The 21,410-nt window shown below is 40.9% G+C and overlaps 1 protein-coding gene across 1 annotated transcript in view; it reads left to right on the top strand.

The window, feature by feature from the left end:
• CFLAR (CASP8 and FADD like apoptosis regulator) overlaps positions 1-21,410 on the top strand; it is a 74,747-nt gene that overhangs the window by 35,831 nt on the left and 17,506 nt on the right. The gene's annotated exons all lie outside the window — the stretch shown is intronic.

The raw sequence follows: 21,410 nt of genomic DNA, 5'->3' as shown, positions 1-21,410 counted from the left end.
TAAATGCACCCACTTAAAATTTGAGGTTAACTTAAGCTAATATGCATGTACATGGAAATGTAAAAAATACTATGCCTCTAATGTTTAAGGAGTTACATAAGTTTTATGGCTATAGATTGCCTTGTGTGCTGTTAAGAAATATTATAATGTGCTACAATCTGGGGACTTGTGGGACAAAGTAATTGTACATGGATTCTGTTTTATTTATCTTAACTTTTTTTTTTTTTTTGGTTTTTGGGCCACACCCAGTAACACTCAGGAGTTACTCCTGGCTATGCGCTCAGAAGTTGCTCCTGGCTTGGGGGACCATATGGGACACCGGGGGATCGAACCGCGGTCCGTCCAAGGTTAGCGCAGGCAAGGCAGGCACCTTACCTTTAGCGCCACCGCCCGGCCCCAATCTTAACTTTCTTTGGCTGAAAGTTCAAAGTTAAGATATCAGCAAGGGACTTCTTCTGAGAATTATGTTATGGCTGATTGTCCTTCCACTGTAACTTTACCTTGTCCTCTTTCTTTGCATCTTTTGTTCTCATAATTCAAAATAAAAAATTAATAAAAAAATAAAAATAAATCTTCAGTCCATTTTTTCTTCTCTTCTTTTTCTTTCTCTTATTCTTCTTCCTCTACTTCCCTTTCTTCTACTTCTTCCTCTTTTTCTCCTCTTTATTTTCTTCCTCTTTTCTTTTCTTTTCTTTTCTTTTTTCCTTTATTTTATTTATTTATTTATTTATTTATTTATTTATTTATTTATTTATTTATTTATTTATTTATTTTTGGTCACACCTGGCAGTGCTCAGGGGTTCCTTCTGGCTCTATGCTCAGAAATCGCTCCTGGCAGGCTCGGGGGACCATACCAGATGCTGTGATTTGAACCGATAACCTTTTGCATGAAAGGCAAATGCCTTACCTCCATGCTATCTCTCTGGCCCCAATTCTTTCTCTTTTGTTATCTTTTTCTTTTCTTTTCCTTCTTCCTTTCTCCTCTTCCTCTTTTTCTTCCTCTTCCTCCTTTTTTCTTCTTCCTTCTCTTATTCTTTTCCCTTCTTCCTTTTTCCCTTCCTTTTCTTTCTCCTCTGCTTTTCTCTTCTTCCTCTTCCTTTTTTCTTTTTTTCTTCCCTTTCCTTTTCCTCTTCTTGATCCTCTTCCTCCTCTTCTCACACTTTCTCCAACTCTTCTTAATATTCTCTTCCTGAGTCTCTGGGACTCCTACAATTCCTGTTTCTGTTGAGTTTATCAAACACTTCTATTTTCATCTGTTCATATTTTTAAGTAGTTTATTCATTGTCTTATCATTTGCTTTAAGGTTCTTTTTCAATCTCTTCTGCTGTATGGAGTTGTTCTGCATCTCATCCTCTGGTTCACTGGCCCCCTCCCCAGTGGCTGTTACTTCCTTAGAGAGGCTTTCCATTTAGGTTTTCATTTCATCTACTGAGTTTTTAGATCTGTTTCAATTTGGAGTTTTCTGAGTTCTATCATTGTGGTCTGTTCAGCTCGAGCTATGCTTGCTTTGAGATCTTTGAACATCATCCACATTAATACTCTAAACTCCTTATCTGAAAGAATTTTCAGGTCTTTCAATGCATGGTGTTGTCAATGCATTGTTTCCCCATTGTAACACTTGTATAGTGGTTTTTACTATGTGCTGTGCTGAGTTTCGTGGGTTAGAAGATGGTTAGGCTTCTCTCAGCAGCCTCGGTGCTCCTCTGGCTCCACCTTATTGGGTGGGGCCATTACTGGGTTTGGGCCCTGGAGATTATGTTTGATGGCATCTTCTTGGCTGTCTTGGGCAGAAAAGCCTGTACATTTTTTTTATAACTGAAACCCAACTACAAACATGCTTGTAATCATGATTCTAAAATAGATATATTAATAAAAAAATTAAGCGCTTCTGTTTTTAGTGTATTTTCTTGGACCTTTGTGTACATTTAATTTTTATTGGAAATTTATAAGGTAGGAGCTATTATTATCCTCATTTTGAAGATAAACACATAGAGTGAGTAACTTACTCAAGTTACTCAAATAACTTGCATGATTATATGTGGCATATTTAGAATTCACAGCTAGACTTGTTTGGACTCGAATGCCCATGTTTTAGGAGAGTTTGAATAGCTGTTACATGTTTCAACAGCCTGTTCTGCCTTGGAGCTTTTTTTAGTGGAACTCCACTAAATATTAACATTGGATTGACTTCCTTGAGTTGTTGGATGGCTCAAGTATGCTAGTATAGCATGTTTACTACTTCACTGTATTTTCGCTTTTGAGGAAAAAAAGTTACCAGAAAGGTAGTAAGTATATGTGTTAAGGCACTTGACTTGCATGCAGCTTACCCTGATACAATCCCTGCTATTACCCCCAAGTAAGTTCAATTGTTCTCCTGAGGCACTGATCTAGGAGTAACTTTGATCACTGCTAGTTGTGACCCTGAAACAAAAATCAAAATAGAAAAATAAAAAATGATAGCACAGGGGCGTTTGCCTTGGAAACAGCCGACCCAGGATCTAAGGTGGTTGGTTCGAAACCCGGCGTCCCATATAGTCCCCCAAGCCTGCCAAGAGCTATTTCTGAGCAGGTAGCCAGGAGTAGCCCCTGAGCATAGCCGGGTGTGGCACAAAAACCACTTATTCTTTGATCAGGGAATGTAGAATGTATAATGTTAATGGTACTTCCTGTTCTTATTTAGATAATTTATTTTGAGTTTTATATTTATATATTCTCCTCAATCCTACTGAGGTTTTTAAGGATATGTAGGGGAAGATATTTGAAAAGTAATAGAGAAAATGACTTTATTCTTTATATTTAAGTTTCAGAATGGAAACAGTGAAGAAAAAAGAGCCAATGTGGAACCACTTACAATTCAAAGTAAGACTTTTTAGAAAAGATTTTCTTTTATCATTTATTTATTTTTTTACAATAGTTTCAATGTTATTGTTTTATGCTACACTATTGCTGCAACAAGCTCCCTATCAATATCCCATGATTCCCCCATTATCCCAGTGACCCTTCTCCTCATTCCCTCTTGCCCTCTTACATCATAGTTCTAATGATTGGGTTTCTGGGTTGTTTCTATTGTGGATTAAGGCTAGCTTTCCTGCGTTCATTCATTCATTCATTTTTTTTTGGGGGGGTCACACCTGGCGGTGTTCAGAGGTTACTACTGTCTCTTCACTCAGAAATCGCTCCTGACTCAAGGGACCATTTGGGGATGCTGAAGATTGAACCTGCATCTGTCCTGGGCCAGCCACATGCAAGGCAAATGCTCTACCACTATGCTACCACTCCGGCCCCCATTCATTCATTATTAATGCTTAATCATTCAAATATAAAATTGCATTTTTAGAGCTAACCATTTCTAATATCTTGATAACCTAATTTCAGTCTCAAAATAGAAAGCAGCTAAATTGTTACAATGCATTTTTAGTTATCTGTTAGCCTATTATTAAAATGAGTTTGCTTTTTGTAGCTTCTTAGCAAGATCTTTCAACTTCATCATCTTTACTATCCTTATGATAGGCCATTTGTCCTGATAGTAACCTCATTATTGAGCCATATTAAATATGATACCTAGGGCCAGAGCAACAGTATATCAGGTAGGGCATTTGCCTTGCGTGAGGCCAACCTGGGTTTGGTCCCCAACATCCCATATGGTCCCCAAGCTTGACAGGAGTGATTTTTTTTGTTTTGGGGGCCACACCTGGCAGCACTCAGGGGTTCCTCCTGGCTGTACACTCAGAAAACACTCCTGGCAGGCTTGGAGTACCTCAGTCAGGAGTAACTATTGAATGCTACTGGTGTGGCCCAAAACAAAACAAAAAAAAACATAAAATAAATGATACCTAGAATAAAGGAAAATAGTAGGCTATAGAATCATATTTTATGGCTTAAATAATGAATCTAGATATATCTAGATAACATTTGCCATCTCCTAAAAAGAATTAAGAACCACTCCAGTTCAGAGGAAGACAAATGGATTGCCAGTAGGTACATAAAAAAGTGCTCAGCATCACTTATCATTGGGGGAAATCCAAATCAAGACAACAGTTAGCTATCATTTCACAGAGTGAGAATGGCACATATCAGTGATTCCCGACTGTGAGTGTTGCCTGTGTGTGTTTTTTCCTGTTTCTGAAATCTCTTGGGAGTGGGCCTAAAAGGGCCCAGAAAAATAGCACTCCCAGAGGCTCACCCAAGGGCCGGAGTGCCAAAGAACTTTGTCGGACCATGAAAACCGGCTATCCGCAGTATTCGGCAGAAAGGAGGGTCACCTATTTGTGACGTCAGGCTGGGAAAATCTACACCTGCTCAGTGATTCCTGACTGTGAGTGTTGCCTGTGTGTGTTTTTCCACTGTCCTGTCTCCGAAACCTCTTGGGAGTGGGCCGAAAAGGGCCCAGAAAAATAGCACTCCCAGAGGCTCCAGAAGAGCGAGCTTCACTTCATGGTCGCGCACTCTTTCTATCCAGTGAACCCCACTACAACATGCAGAAAAAATCATACTACAGGCGGGAAAATGGGGAAACCTTGCAGGCAATCAACATGCACAGAGAATGAAGACGATAGCTCAGATGAACTAAAAAACTTCGACCGTGTAATTAACCTCTCAGACAAGGAGTTTAGAATAGCAATATAGAAGATGTTTGTAGAACTCAAAGAAAGCATAGATCGATCTGAACAAAACACAATGACAGAAATCAGAAAAGTCCAAACTAAAACAACAGATCTTAAAAATACAGTAGCTGAACTGAAAAACTCAGTAGATGGCATCGCCAGCAGGGTAAAAGCAGCTGAGGACAGAATCGGCATGCTGGAAGATGAGATGCAGAAAAACTCAACACAGCAGAAGAAATTGAAAAAGAACCTTAAGACAGACGATCAGGCAATGGAAAAAGTACTCAAGGAATGTGAACAGATGAAAATAGAAGTCTTTGATAAATTCAACAGAAACAACATAAGAATCATTGGAGTCCCAGAGACCCAGGTAGGAGATCTCCAGGAAGAATCAACTGTCAAAGACATTATCAAAGAAATACTTCCAGAGTTAAAGACTACATGCAGGGGCCGGGCGGTGTCGCTGGAGGTAAGGTGCCTGCCTTACCTGCGCTAGCCTTGGACGGACCATGGTTCGATCCCCCGGCATCCCATGTGGTCCCCCAAGCCAGGAGCGACTTCTGAGCGCATAGCCAGGAGTAACCTCTGAGCGTCACCGGGTGTGGCCCAAAAACCAAAAAAAAAAAAAAAAAAAAAAGACTACATGCAATCAATTCTTGCATTCCCGTAGAGTACCAGCTAAAAGAGACCCAAAGGAAAACACCCCAAGACACATCCTCATTATAATGACAAATCCCACAGATAGAGATAGAATACTGAAAGCAGCAAGTTTAAAAAGGGAAATTACATTCAAAGGAGAATTCCTAAGACTTACAGCAGACATGTCACAAGAAACTCTCAAGGCCAGAAGACAGTGGTGGGATATTGTGACAAGACTGAATGAAATGGAAGCCTCACCGAGAATACTGCACCCAGTCCGACTCACGTTCAGGTTTGAAGGAAGGATACATAGCTTCATGGATAAACAACTGCTCAGAAACTTCACAGATGAGAAAGGTCTACTTTAAGACAAGAGAGACCAACAAACACAGCAAACTTATCTACAACGATGACATTAAATCCTATGACAATCATCTTCCTCAATGTCAATGGACTAAATTAACCAATTAAAAGACACAGAGTGGCAAAATGGGTCAAAAAGATGAATCCAACCTTCTGCTGCCTACAAGAAACACACCTGAATAATCAGAACAAACATAGACTCAAAATCAAAGGCTGGAAGAAAATCATCCAAGCAAACAACACCCTCAAAAAAGCTGGGGTGGCCATATTAATATCTGATGACACCAACTTTATACTCAGAAAAGTTGTAAGGGACAAAGATGGACACTATGTACTAATCAAGGAATATGTGCAACAGGAAGAAATAAGACTATTAAACATATATGCACCCAATGAGAGACCAGCAAACTATTTAATACAATTACTGACAAATCTGAAAGAAGACATCAATAATAACACAATAATTGTGGGAGACCTCAACACACCCATGTCAACACTTAATAGGTCAACCAGACTGAAACCCAACAAAAACATACTAACCCTGAAAAGAGTAATGGAAGAAAGAGGACTAGTAGATATATATAGGACACTCCACCCTCAAAAACCTGATACACATTCTTCTCCAATGTACATGGGTCATTCTCCAGGATAGACCACATGCTGACACATAAAGCATACCTTCATAAAATCAAGAGGATAGAAATCTTGCAGGCTACCTTTGCTGACCACAAGGCTCTGAAATTAGATGTGAACTACAAAACCACACAGAAGAAAACCTTTAACAATTGGAAATTAAACACCCTCCTGAACAACCAGTGGGTCCGAGATGAAATAAAAACTTTCCTGGAAACAAATGATAATGAAAACACAAACTGCCAGAATCTATGGGACACAGCAAAAGCGGTCCTGAGAGAAAAATTTATAACTTTGCAAGCACACATCAGGAAGGAAGAAGGGGCATACCTGAATAACTTAATGACGCAGCTCATAAAATTAGAAAATGACCAACAAAAGGAACCAAAAATAGGGAGACAAAAGGAAATAACAAAACTGAAAGCAGAACTCAATGAATTGGAAAATCAGAAAACAATCTGAAAGATCAACGAAAGCAGAAGTTGGTTCTTTGAAAAAATAAACAAGAATGATAGACCATTGGCAAAACTCACAAAGAAAGAGAGAAACCTGATAACCCATATTAGAAATGAAAAGGGGGAGATCACGACAGATACTGCAGAGATCCAAAGGGTAATCAGAGACTACTTTGAGAAACTTTTTGCTACTAAACTTGAGAACCTAGAAGAAATGAATAAATTCTTGGACACTTATAACCTTCCACAATTAAGTAAGGAAGATATAGCATATCTAAACACTCCCATCACTACTGAGGAAATTGAAACTGTAATCAAACATCTGCCCAAAAAGAAAAGCCCAGGCGCAGATGGATTTACTAATGAATTCTTTCAAACCTTTCAAGTGGAGCCACTATTAATCCTAGCCAGGCTCTTCCATGAAATTGAAAAAACGGGAACATTCCCAAACAGCTTCTATGAAGCCAACATCACCTTAATACCAAAACCAGACAGAGATGCTGCCAAAAAAGAATATTACAGATCAATATCCCTGATGAATGCAGATACAAAGATCTTCAACAAAATCCTGGCCAATAGGATCCAATGCATCATCAAGAAGATCATACACTATGACCAAGTAGGTTTCATTCCCAGGAATGCAAGGATGGTTTAACATCTGTAAGTCTATCAATATCATACACAACATCAACAACAAGAAAAATGAAAATCACATGAACATATCAATAGATGCAGAGAAAGCATTTGATAAGGTCCAACACCCATTCTTGATAAAAACTCTCAGCAAGATGGGAATGGAAGGAGGCTTTCTCAATCTAGTTGAAGCCATCTACCACAAGCCAATGGCAAATATTATCCTCAATGGAGAAAAACTAAGAGCCTTTCCTCTAAATCTGGTACAAGACAAGGCTGTCTGCTCTCACCACTCCTCTTCAACATAGTACTGGAAGTGCTTGCTATAGTGATCAGGCAAGAAAAAGATATCAAGGGAATCCAGATAGGAAAGGAAGAAGTCAAGCTCTCATTGTTCCCAGATGACATGATACTCTACTTAGAAAACCCTAAAGACTCTACCAAAAAGCTTCTAGAAAAAACAGACTCATATAGCAAGGTGGCAGGCTACAAAATTAACACACAGAAATCAATGGCCTTTTTTTTTTTTTTTTTTTTTTTTGGTTTTTGGGCCACACCCGTTTGACGCTCAGGGGTTACTCCTGGCTATGTGCTCAGAAATCGCCCCTGGCTTGGGGGGACCATATGGGACGCCGGGGGATCGAACCGAGGTCCTTCCTTGGCTAGCGCTTGCAGGGCAGACACCTTACCTCCAGCGCCACCTACCCGGCCCCAATCAATGGCCTTTTTATACACCAATAATAATAGGGAAGAGATGGACATCTAGAAGGCAATTCCAATCACATTAGTGCCACACAAACTCAAATATCTTAGAGTCAACTTGACCAAAGATGTGAAGGACCTATACAAAGAAAATTGTAAAGCCCTGCTCCAAGAAATAAGAGAGGACACACGGAAATGAAAACACATACCGTGCTCATGGATTGGCAGGATTAACATCATTAAAATAGCAATACTCCCCAAAGCATTGTACAGATTTAATGCAATCCCTCTAAAGATACCCATGACATTCTTCAAAGAAGTGGATCAAACACTTATGAAGTTCATCTCGAACAATAAACACCCTCGAATAGCTAAAGCATTCCTAGGGAAAAGGAGTATGGGAGGCATTACTTTCCCCAACTTTAAACTGTACTACAAAGCAATAGTTATCAAAACAGCATGATATTGGAATAAAAACAGACCCTCAGATCAGTGGAATAGTCTTGAGTTCTCAGACAATGTTCCCCAGACATACAATCACCTAATTTTTTTTTTTACAAGGGAGCAAGAAATCCAAAGTGGAGCAGGGAAAACCTCTTCAACAAGTGGTGCTGGCAGAACTGGTTAGCCACTTGCAAAAAAGTGAACATAGACCCCCAGTTAACATCATGTACGAAGGTAAAATCCAAATGGATTAAAGACCTTGATATCAGACCTGATACCATAAAGTATATAGAACAGCATGTAGGTAAAAACTCCATGACATTGAGACTAAAGGCATCTTCAAGGAGGAACCTGCACTTTCCAAACAAGTGGAAGCAGAGATCAACAGAGGGGAATACATTAAGCTGAGAAGCTTCTGCACCTCAAAAGAAATAGTGCCCAGGATACAAGAGACACCCACCATGTGGGAGAAACTATTCACCCAATACCCATCAGATAAAGGGATAATATCCAAATTATACAGGGCACTGACAGAACTTTACAAAAAAAATCTAATCCCATCAAAAAATGGGGAGAAGATATGAACAGACACTTTGATATAAAAGAAATATAAATGGCCAAAAGGCACATGAAAAAATGCTCCTCATCACTGAATATCAGGGAGATGCAAATCAAAACAACGATGAGATACCATCTCACACCACAGAGATTGGCATACATCACAAAGAATGAGAACAATCGGTGCTGGCAGGGATGTGGAGAAAAAGGAACTCTTATCCACTGCTGGTGGGAATGCCATCTAGTTTAACCTCTATGGAAAGCGATATGGACATTCCTGCAAAAACTTGAAATTGAGCTCCCATACGATCCAGCTATACCACTCCTAGGGATATACCCTAGGAACACAAGAATACAATACAAAAACCCCTTCCTCACACCTGTATTTATTGCAGCACTATTCACAATAGCCAGGCTCTGGAAACAACCAAGATGCCCTTCACCAGACAAATGGCTAAAGAAATTGTGCTACATATACACAATGGAATATTATGCAGCTGTCAGGAGAGATGAAGTCATGAAATTTTCCTATACATGGAGTCCTATATATGGAGTCCATCATGCTGAGTGAAATAAGTCAGAGGGAAAAAGAGAGACGCAGAATAGTCTCACTCATCTATGGGTTTTAAGAAAAATAAGTCATCTTTGCAACAATCCTCAGAGACAATGAGAGGAGGGTTGGAACTTTCAGCTCACTTCATGAAGCTCACCACAAAGAGTGGTGAGTGTAGTTATAGAAATATCTACACTGAGAGCTACCATAATCATGTGAATGAGGGAACTGGAAAGCCTGTCTAGAGTACAGGTGGGGGTGGGGTGGGATGGAGGGAGATTTGAGACATTGGTGGTGGGCATGTTGCACTCGTGACGGGGGGTGTTTTATTTTGGGGGGGGGGTTTGGGTTTTGGGCCACACTCAGCATTGCTCAGGGGTTAGTCCTGGCTGTCTGCTCAGAAATAGCTCCTGGCAGGCACGGGGGACCATATGGGACACCGGGATTTGAACCAACCACCTTTGGTCCTGGATCGGCTGCTTGCAAGGCAAACGCTGCTCTGCTATCTCTCCGGGCCTAGGGGGCGGTGTTCTTTACATGACTGAAACCTAATCACAATCATATTTGTAATCAAGATGTTTAAATAAATAAAAAATACTAAAAATAATTAATAAATAAAAGTATTTTTCTATCCATAAAAAAAGAGAATGGCACATATCATAAATAGTAGAAACAAGGTCCAAAGCAATAGCACAGCAGGGAGAGCATTTTCCTTGCACGTGGATTTGAAACCCAGCATCCCATATTGTCTCCAGAGCCTGCCAGAAGTAATTTCTGAAGAGCAAGGAGTATTGCCAGGTGTGGCCCCAAAACAAAACAAGATTGCTGGAACAATCTGTTTTGGCAGAGATGTGGTGAACAAGGAACTCTCATCCACTGCTGGTGGGAATGCTATCTGCTTATCCCCTATGGGAAAATTAAGTAGAATTCTCAGTAAACTCAGAATTGAGCTGCCACATAGCCGAGCATCTACCCCCCAGGACTTAAAACCATTCAGTAGGACATATGCACACTATTACTCGTTGATGCACTTAGTATAATAGCTAAACATGGAATCAACCTAGGTGTTCAATGTCATTTGAATGGGTTATAAACTTGTGGTCACATACACAATGAAATACTGTGCAGCTGCAAGGAAGTATGAAATCATGCAATTTGCTGCATGTGTTCACCATAGTTCATGATAGTGTTCACAATAGTTCAACCTGGTTATAATGGAAGGATACCATATTGAGTGAAGGAATACAAATGCAGGAGAAGAAATACAGATGCTGGATGATCACACTTATCTGTGGTACATAGAATAACTGGATGAGGAAATGTAATGAATGTATTAAAGGGGGGATGCCTAGATCACCCTTGACCCCAGGGTCTAGGGAGGAGGGCAGAGAAGGAAAGAAACCAAGGCAGAAAGGAAGATGAGAAAAAGGAAGTAATGGGGGAACAGGAGATGAGGCTTTAATTATATGGGGATGTGAGAGATTGGTCTAGCTCTACATCCAACACACAGATTCAACAGTGCTAAAAACATGAGATCTAAGCTGCAACTACCCAACTTTGTAATGTACCTGCTAAGATGAGAAGGAAGCAGCAGGGTGAGAAGGTGGAATTGGGGAGTGTTAGCGGTCAAGTTGACCCTGGTTGTGAGATTGGTACTGAAATATTATATTCTTATAATTCAACTATCAACAACTATGGTTCTTTAGGCCATGTTTTTTTTAATTAAATAAAAACTAACAAGCAACAATTTTCCCCAAACTAAAGTCCTGGTCTATATAAATTCACCAGTGAATTTTATCGAAGTTTTTTTGGGCTAGTTTGTTTTTAGTCACACTCAGATGTACTTAGTTAGGGCTTACCCTTGGCTCTGTGCTCAAGGATCACTCCTGGCAGGCTTGGGGTACAATAAGGGATGCAAGAGATCGAATCTGAGGCGACCCTGTGTAAGGCAAGTGCCTTCTTCACTGTACTTTCTCTCAGGCCTGTCTACCAGATCTTTAAGGAAGATGTAAAGATCTTATAAGATATATGTAAAGATATAAAGATATCTTTATATAAAGATATAAAGATCTTATTGCCCTCATACTTTAGGCTTTTCAAAATATTGAAGAAATAGGAATCTTTCCTAAGATCGTCTACAAAGCCAATGTTCAATTAGTAACAGATGTTACAATGTTCAATTAGTAATAAAGAAGACATAGATCCTAATTAAAAAGAAAATCTCAGATTAGCTTCCCTGATGAACATCAACATAACAATTCTCAATAAAAATCTTAGCAAGCTCAATCCAACAGCACACGAAAAGGATCATAGGCCACATTGAGTGGGATTCATCCAAGGGATGTCAAAATAGTTCCTTATGCTCAAATCAACTAATGTATTACCCCACATCTTTCTAAAGGAAAGATAAAAATTTTATGATCATAGCAATTCATGCAGAGAAAGCTTTCAACGTGGTTCAGTATCCATTCATGATAAAAACTCTCAACAAAAGGAACCTTGCCAAGAAAGTAATAACAAAGCTACAGTCATTACCATTGTCCCTTGGTGAGGATCACACACAAGGCAAGGATGTCCCTATCTCCACCTGTATTCAGTATGGTATGAGAAGTCCTCACAACAGCTATCAAAACAAACAAACAAACAAAACAAAGTTGAAAAATAATTCCTTAGCAAAATTTTTAACCAGATGGTAATGATTTATCATTGGTTTGTGAAACAGAAATTTCAGAAATACAGCTTCACTTTACCAAAGTCCCAGTAGCATTGTACAACAAAAAGACACCCTCAGTTTTCTTTTTTCTAGTAAAAACAATAATATTCAGCCTGAGTTAGATTGACTTTTGCTAACTTGTTACATAATATGTAAAAGTAAACCCCCCAGTTATTGTCTTCACTTCCTCATTTCAAAACATTCTAAAGTATTTTTATATCTGCCCATCTGTCTGTTTAGTTGTGGGGAGGGTTACATCCTGTTCCTGCTGTGTTGGGAGGGTGTGTGTGTGCATTGAGATTAGATTCTGCTTTGTTCAGCCCTTAAAACTATCTCCCAGCTCAAGAAGGACCTTTTTTTTTTTTGTTTTGGGGTCACACCCAGGAAGTACAAGACTATCTTTGACTCTACAAAGGTCTCCTGTGTCTTCAGAGGCCCTGTAGGGCTAGGAACTAAACCAAAAAAACTATATTGTTGTTGTTTTTTCACATGCAAAGCATGGACTCAACTCACGGCTTATTTCTCCAACCCCCAAAAAGTGTCTTTCTTTTGCTTTTGTTTTGGGATCCTTGAAGTTAGGCCTTGAGCCTTGGCTTCATGCTACAGTGACCACCATGGTTTTAGAACTCTAGGAATCAGGGACTGAGAGACAGGTGAGGGGTTGATCAGGGAAGATCATACACGCTAAGCAGTCCTGGAAGCTTTCTCGGTATAGCAAGTCCTTTGCCAACAGTTATGACTCAACCCACTGGCTCTGTGTACTCCTGGAAACTGAGAAGTTTGTCCAAATGAGCAGATGGTGAAGCTTTGGTCTGTCATCCCTTCCTAAAACTTGGCTCTCTAGCCAGAGCTTGCGAGAAGGGAAAGCATTCTTCAAGTGACAGCGTGTTTAACCAAATACTGTGGAGGTGGTAGTGGTGGTGGTAAGGACCAGCATTCTTATTACTGTGTTGAGGGAAGCTGGGAGATAGGGTGATTTTGAAGACTGGAGATAGAAACAGTCCTCTCCCTTCTCCCTCAACACTACCCAATAGCAGATCTATGCTTGATTGTTGTTCTAGTGAGATAATGGGGCTTCTCAGCAACCCTGGTGATTCACAGGAAAGCTGACTCCTCTATGTAATTTCTTTGCTAATAAAAGAAAAAATTCCAATAATTTGACTCTAATCAAATAAATTTTAAAATAATCTAATATTAATGGTAACCTGGATTTTCAAGTAGGTTTCTTCTGAGTGGAAGAATGAATGATGATCGTTCCATTTTGTTAAACTCTTACTAAGTGATTTAAAGATGAGTCTATCACATAACTTTCTTAATTCTATGGGTATATGATAAGTAAAATATAAAAAGATAAGAATATAAGGAAGCAGTAATAAAACTCTCCATAAAATGGTTATTTTTAAATGGGTTTTTAAAAAAGAATAAAGGCTACTTGTCAAGCAGACCAACTTAATATTTATACTGATTTTAACCTATATCTCCATGTAGTAGAATGATGCTAGGAAAATCCTTCTAACTTTAACATTCATTTAAAAATAAGCCTCAGGAAATGTTATGCTTTCCATCATTGTGTATCAATTCATTAAAATTATTGAAGGTAAAAAAAAAAAAATATATATATATATATATATATATATATGTAAAGTGGCCTGGGGCCAGAGAGATAGTATGGAGATAGGGTGTTTGCCTTGCATGCAGAAGGATGGTGGTTCAAATCACGGCATCCCATATGGTCCCCTGAGCCTTCCAGGAGTGATTTCTGAATTTCAGGATTAACCCCTGAGCGCTGCCAGGTGTGACCCAAAAACAAAAACAAAATTAAAAAGATAAACTGAAATTTCATTTTTTTGTTTGTTTTTGGGTCACACCTGGCAGTGCTCAGGGGTTACTCCTGGCTCCACGCTCAGAAATCGCTTCTGGCAGGCACGGGGGACCATATGGGATGCTGGGATTTGAACCGATGACCTTCTGTATGAAAGGCAAATGCTTTACCTCCATACTATCTCTCCGGCTCCGAAATTTCATTTTCAATAGCGACCAACACTATTTAATATTTGATTTATATACCTACATACTCCAAATTTTTTTTTTTTTTTTTTTGGTGTTTGGGTCACACCTGGCAGTGCTCAGGGGTTACTCTTGGTTATGCACTTAGAAATTGTTCCTGGAGCAAAGGGAGGGGCCGGGCAGATAGCTGGCTTTCCGGTGCCTTGATCCTGGAGGCCAGCTCTTCCCAGGTATGGGGTTAGGGGACACCCTATGCCGGATGGCATTCTCCCTAGCTTGGGGGTTCTGGGAGGCTTGGCAGGCCTCCAGCCGTTCCCCTGTTTCCCCCCCTACTCCAGGCCTTCCCTGGTTGCCGTCCCAGGTGGACTCTATCATGGTCCTCAGGCTTTTCCCCTTTCTCTCCCAACACTAAGGGGGGACACATGGGGGTGGATGGCGGGCCGATGCAGCACTGGTGTATGTCAGGACATTACTTCGTTACATTCACTGGTATTTTTTTTTTCTTCTCATTGGTCTCCATTTAGCTCCCGCGCATACCATATATATTTAAAATAAAAATGAGAGGACTGGGCCCGGAGAGATAGCACAGCGGGGCTTTTGCCTTGCAAGCAGCCTATCCAGGACCAAAGGTGGTTGGTTCGAATCCCGGTGTCCCATATGGTCCCCCGTGCCTGCCAGGAGCTATATCTGAGCAGATAGCCAGAAGTAACCCCTGAGCAACGCCGGGTGTGGCCCAAAAACAAAAAAAAAAAAAATGAGAGGACTGACTCTCAGTTTAGGAAGAGACCAGTTCGGGTGGGGGATACCATATATTTTCAAAATAAAAATGAGAGGATGGACTCTCAGGCTGGGAAGAGGCCAGTACTTTTTTCCTACTTGTTTATTCTCAGCTGCCTCTTGGCCTCTTCCTTCTTTCATTGTGTAACAGTGATTGCTACCATACTAGGTTTCTGATTAGTTCCCATGAACGGTGACAATTGAGTCCACAGTCTTAAGTTAGATTGTTTATTTTCCCCACTTTTTATTTTTTTCTCTTCTTTTGAACTGTTCAATAAGGTATTTTGGTGAAAATGTCCCTCTCTATCTTTTCTTTGTTATTTGTTGAATAAGGAAGTTTGTAGAAATGTCCCTCCATTTAATGTTTATATAAGAACCAAGTCAATTGGATTGTTGGACTTGTTCTAGCATCCCCATAGGCACCAATCTCACTGTGAACTGTTCAATAAGGAATTTTGATGATAGACTCCCTCAGTTTAATTCTTATGTTTGAACCAGGTCACGGGGATTGTTGGACTTGTTCTTGCGGCCCCCTTATGCACTGATAACACCAGGTGGCATTATTCCTTGTTCGCATGGGCACATTAAAATGGAAAATACTATACATACAAATAAGTTCTTATCTAATAAAGATAGGAACACACAAATCTTGTGGTGCAATGGAACCTTACAAACCCTGATCATTGACATGATGACCTGGCACAGGCCTCAGAGGTTTGGGTATTTTCCAGTCACCCCTGAACCAGGGAAGCCATCTATGAAACATGCAACATTGTTTATGACATCACCTGGAAGCAGTCCTCTACCAGGGAAGACCCTACTGCTGCTCTGACATCGATTTACTCAAAAGAGTCTTCCCTTAACACTGAGAAGATTTAAACAACAACGACCTGCATACTGGACAGGGCTTTCTGCATTGCCCGTTAATTGCGAATTGAAATTAGACACCACTCCACACCATCCTGACTTCAATGTAGGATATACAGATTCCAGGACCTTCAATACAGGAACGTGAGATCAACAACAGAGACTGTGAAAAATATAACTGTATGGGTACTACAGACAATGACTGGGATTGGACAAACTAGTTTGCCTGGAGCTTAGAAATGGTCTTATGTCAGGAAACTTCAGGGGTAGGCCAAAGTTTTTCCTTTCCATGACCCCCCCCCCATACTTTGATGGGCCCATGTAAACGATAATTGCCACACTAATATTGTTTTTTACAGTGCTCCTTTGACTCCAAACCTTTAAGAAACCACTAGCAAAAATATCTGGAACTGCAAAAAAAAAAAAAAAAGGTTTATATTAGTGTTAACATATATGCTTTTAGATGCACTAGCATTCTGGGGAATAAAGGAGGGAGATAAGGGATATATGCTTGGGAACAGGGATGAAGGGAGGACAACACTGCTGGTGGAAAAGCCCTCATTTATTGTCACCGTGTACCTTAAATATCACTGTGTAAGATTTGCCATTATATATTCTAATAAATGCCTGTCATTTAAATAAAAAGAAATATAAAAAAAATATGGGCTGGAGAGATAGCATGGAGGTAAGGCGTTTGCCTTTCTTTTTTTTTTTTTTGGTTTTTTGGGCCACACCCGTTGACGCTCAGGGGTTACTCCTGGCTATGCGCTCAGAAGTTGCTCCTGGGTTGGGGGACCGTATGGGACACCAGGGGATCGAACTGCGGTCCGTCCAAGGCTAGCGCAGGCAAGGCAGGCACCTTACCTCTTGCGCCACCGCCCGGCCCCGCGTTTGCCTTTCATGCAGAAGGTCATCGGTTCAAATCCCGGCGTCCCATATGGTCCCCCGTGCCTGCCAGGAGCAATTTCTGAGCATGAAGCCAGGAGTAACCCCTGAGCACTGCCGGGTGTGACCCAAAAACCACAAAAATAAAATAAAATAAAATAAAATAATATAAAAGGGAGTTGTCCTGAACACACTTGGCTCCAGAGTATAGCAAGAAAGAAAGAAATTGAGTAGATGAGGAGAAACACAAAATAAAAGAATGGGGCCAAGAACCAAGTTGTCTCAGGTGCATTGGTAGAGTTAACAAAGAAATCGCTGCTGGCAGACTCGGGGGACCATATGGGATGCCAGGATTCGAACCACCATCCTTCTGCATGCAAGGCAAGTGCCCTACCTCCATGCTATCTCTTTGGCCCCAGATTCCAATTTTTAAGAATATAGGAACTGGAATGATAAGTTGAGTAAGGCACGTGCCTTGATTGTGGCCTACTTGGGTTCTTTTCTCAGTATTCCCAAACCTTTTAATGATACTAAAATGCAGAACTAGGAATAAGAATTGAGCTCAGTCGTATATGGTCCCCCAAATATATATATAATTAACATACTTTCAATCAATCCGTTTTTCTTATATTGTATTCTGTATATTTTTAGGTTAATTCAGAATAGCATAACTTTTTAATCAACCTATTTTTCTCATCCTATATTCTGCATATTTTATGTCCAATTCATTAAAAATACTATCCTTTTAACTACAGATATCCATAATAGAAACCATAATCTTTGTTTGTTGTTTTTTTTTTTGGTTTTTGGGCCACACCCGGAGGTGCTCAGGGGTGACTCCTGGCTGTCTGCTCAGAAATAGCTCCTGGCTGGCACGGGGGACCATATGGGACACCGGGATTCGAACCACCTTTGGTCCTGGATCGGCTGCTTGCAAGGCAAACGCCACTGTGCTATCTCTCCGGGCCATCTTTGTTTGTTTTAGGGCCACACCCAGAAGTACTCATGGCTTATTCCTGGTTCTGAGCTCAGAGTACTCCTGGTGGGACTCAGGGACCATATACACTGAAAATTGAACTATAGTTATGTTGATCACATGCATGACTTACATACTTACATGCTGTAGTATTTCTCTGGCCTTAGGTATCACAGTTACTTAACAGTTTGCATGTGGTACTATGACATGTTGCTTCTCCATTTAGGCCCTTTACACACTTCACTAGACTTGCTCTATGATTTCCATAGGATAAATTTCCAGAAGCAGAATGTTGCTACAAAAGTTTTGTATATGGGGACCAAGCCAGGTGGAGAATGCTCCCGGCTTAGTGTTCCAGGTTGCGCTGAGAGGGCTGAGTTCTGGCCAGTTGAACCTTCTCTCCAGCCTGGATTTCCCAGTGTTACAATGTCTTCAGTTTGAGATCAGAGCAGTGCTCAGTGGATAGGGTGTTTGCCATGCACACAGAAACCTCAGATTTGATCTCAGTATCCCAGGTGGTTCTCAGAGCCTGCTAGGAGTGATTTTTGAGTGCAGAGCCAGGAGTAAACCCCTGAGCACCACAGGGTATGGCCCAAAAACCAAAGGAAAAAAAAACCCGAAAAATGAAAACAAACAAACAAAAATGAGGGCTTCAGATTATATAGATAAGCTAGCATTAATTTGAAAGAATTCGTTTTCTCTACATTTTACCTTTACTAGTATTTTCCTGATTGTCACCGTCCTTCATTTTTTTTGTAACATCTTAGAAGACATATACTGTTTGCTTAGAGATTTAAAAACAACGAAGACTGAAACTGTTTTATGAAATGAACTTGCTCAGGTGCTCAAGAGCTGGAACTTATCAGTGAGTGGTATTAGCTAATGAAACCTTAAAAAATTTTTTTTGGAGGGGAGACATCTTGTGATGCTTAGGGGTTATACTCTTGGAGGTGGTTTGGGGGGGACCATGTGAGATGCCAGAGATTGAATCTCGGTGTGCAAAGCAAGCACCTTACCTGCTTCAGCCCCAGCTAACTCTTTATTGTTGTTTTCAGCACCTCTTGGTTTAAGAAAATTCATGTCCTCTCTCCCCCTTCTCTCTCTCCCTCCCCCACCCTCCCCCCTTTGTCTCTGTATCTCTCTCCCCCTCATGTTCTCTTGTTCTATCTTTCCCTCTTCTCTCTCTCTCCAACTGCCTTTCCCATTGCTATTCCCCTCATTTAGGGTTTTGGCGGGGTGGTGGCTGGAGCGATAGCACATCGGTAGGGTGTTTGCTTTGCACGCTGCCAACCTGGGATGGACCCGAGTTCAATTCCCAGCATCTCATGTGGTCCCCTGAGCCTGCCAGGAGTGAGTTCTGAGCTCAGAGCCATGAGTAACTCCTGAGTGCCGCCAGGCATAGCAAAAAACAAACAAACAAACAAAAAAACCCAACAAAACCAACAAAACAAACAAACAAACGTTTAGGACCTTCTAGCTGTACTTAGCCACTTGAGGCTAAGTCCCTAACTCCTAACTCTCTGGTCCCTAACACATTTGTGTTTAGCCAATGAAGTTATCTTTAGGCTCCTGTGCCTTTGTTTAAGGCAATTGAGGTGATTATTCCCATTATGCTCCTGACATTTTTGCTTGTTTGTTTTGGGGCCATACCCAGCAGTGCTCAGCAGTATGCAAGGCAACAAAGCAAATGCCCTACTCATTGTGCTAACACTGGCTTGGCTCCTGACATTTTCATTTTCATTTATGACTTCCCAGTAACATTAAATTAAGCAAACGCCGGCAGTCGTTCTGTGGGCACAGGCTCTTCCTGGCTCTGGTCTCCAGGGTACTTTCCTTTGGCATAGACTACAGTTTTAGTACATGTAGTAAAATCCAACTGTTGAGTGGGTGACGTGACTGGCTTTTCCCTATCAAGGTCAAATCTCAAGGCCATCTGGTTCACACCTGGCTAAGGCTAGAAGAATGCCATCTTTCACTCAGCAACTGTCTCAAAAGAGGTTTCTTGTCAGATCTTTGTTGAGCATGGGTACTTATGTTTTTTTGTCAATTGAATGTTTCATTGTGAGATTGGAAACTTGGAACTGGGTATGGTGAAGAGAAAAAGAGATAGTTTATGTTAAAAAGAGTCAATAATTATGATGAAAGAAACACTGCTGGGGGTAAGCTTAGTTTTCTGTCAGCTCTGTAAATGGTTTCGCCGTCTTCCCTCAGGCGTGCCTGTGAAGACACCCATTCAGGAATCAGGAACCCTGCTGCCTCAGGTAAGAGGCAAACCACTTCCTTCCTTTGCTGTTGTGTACAGTCTCTGTGGAGAACATCAACTTCCTGAAATAGGTCACCCAGGGGGAGATCACTAGAAGTGTCGAGGATCAGCGGTTTCCTGTTTTTTTTTTTGTGCCCAACTCCACTTCAATTCTTGCTACTATATGAGCCCTCCAATCTCCCCCATTATCAGCTTTGGCCCTGTAAGGTTCCTGTATACTACTGAGTGTGACTTGGGAAGTTGACGGAGCATGTCTGGTTTGAGAAAGAAGGGCAGTAGAAACCTCCTTCTGTGTGAATCAGAAAGACTGTTCTATAACCTTTTACTGTTTACTGTGGAAACATATGACCTATTTTTTGTTTGTTTTGTTGGGCCACACCTAACAATGCTCAGGTGTTTGGCTCTGTACTCAGAAATTGCTCCTGGTGATGCTTGGGAGCTACCGTATGGGAAACTGGGCCATTGAACCCAGGTGGGCTGCATGCAAGGCAAGGACCCTCCTGCTATGCTATCTCACTGTCCCCCAGATGACCTATTCTTTGTTTTGTTGGATCTCTCTAATATCTTCTTTAGCAGGAAGAAAAATTGATATGAACCTCTTATGACCAGAGGTTATATTTTTGGGCCACACTCAGCAATGCTCAAGGTTTATTTGAAATTATGCCTAAAAAAAAAAAAAAAAAGAAATCACTCCTAACAGGGATCAGGGACCGTATGTAAAGCAGGGACTGAATTCAGGTCAGCCATATGCAAAGCAGCCCTACCTGCTATGCTATCTCTCTGCCACCCCAGCCCCAGATGACCTATTCTTATTTCTGGTTTCAGATTCTGCAAAACTAAGGCACATGTGAAGGGACTAAATCTTTAAAATGAAAACAGAATTTGTCTCAATCATATTAAGGAAAATATCTCCTCTAACAAGAAGAAAAAATGATATGAACAAGTAATAGCTCTTATGACCAGAGGTTATGTTTTATTTATTTTTTTATTATTATTATTTGCTACACCCGGCAATGCTCAGGAGTTACTCCCAGCTGTACTCTGGGAACCATGTGGGATGACATTGAATTGAATTATTTGCCTTGTGTGCAAGATACGTGCCCTACCCTCTGTTCTATCACTTCAGCTTTCACTTCCACAGTCATGTTTCTTTATCTTTGTTTTTTTAAGTCACACCAGCAGTGCTCTTGGCTCTGCACTCAGAAATTATTCTAGACAGGCTGGGGGAGGGTGGGGCACTGAACCTGGGTTGGCCACATGGGCCACATGCAAGGCAACTGCCCTTCCCGCTCAGGCGCGACACAACTCCATGTGGTGCTTTTAGGGACCACCCCAACA

The sequence above is a fragment of the Suncus etruscus genome, chromosome 5 (genome assembly GCF_024139225.1).
Source record: "Suncus etruscus isolate mSunEtr1 chromosome 5, mSunEtr1.pri.cur, whole genome shotgun sequence".
In the NCBI taxonomy this organism is placed as follows: Eukaryota; Metazoa; Chordata; class Mammalia; order Eulipotyphla; family Soricidae; genus Suncus; species Suncus etruscus.
The sequence above is the reverse complement of the archived record's forward strand: the minus strand, read 5'-3'. Positions and strand labels throughout refer to the sequence as shown.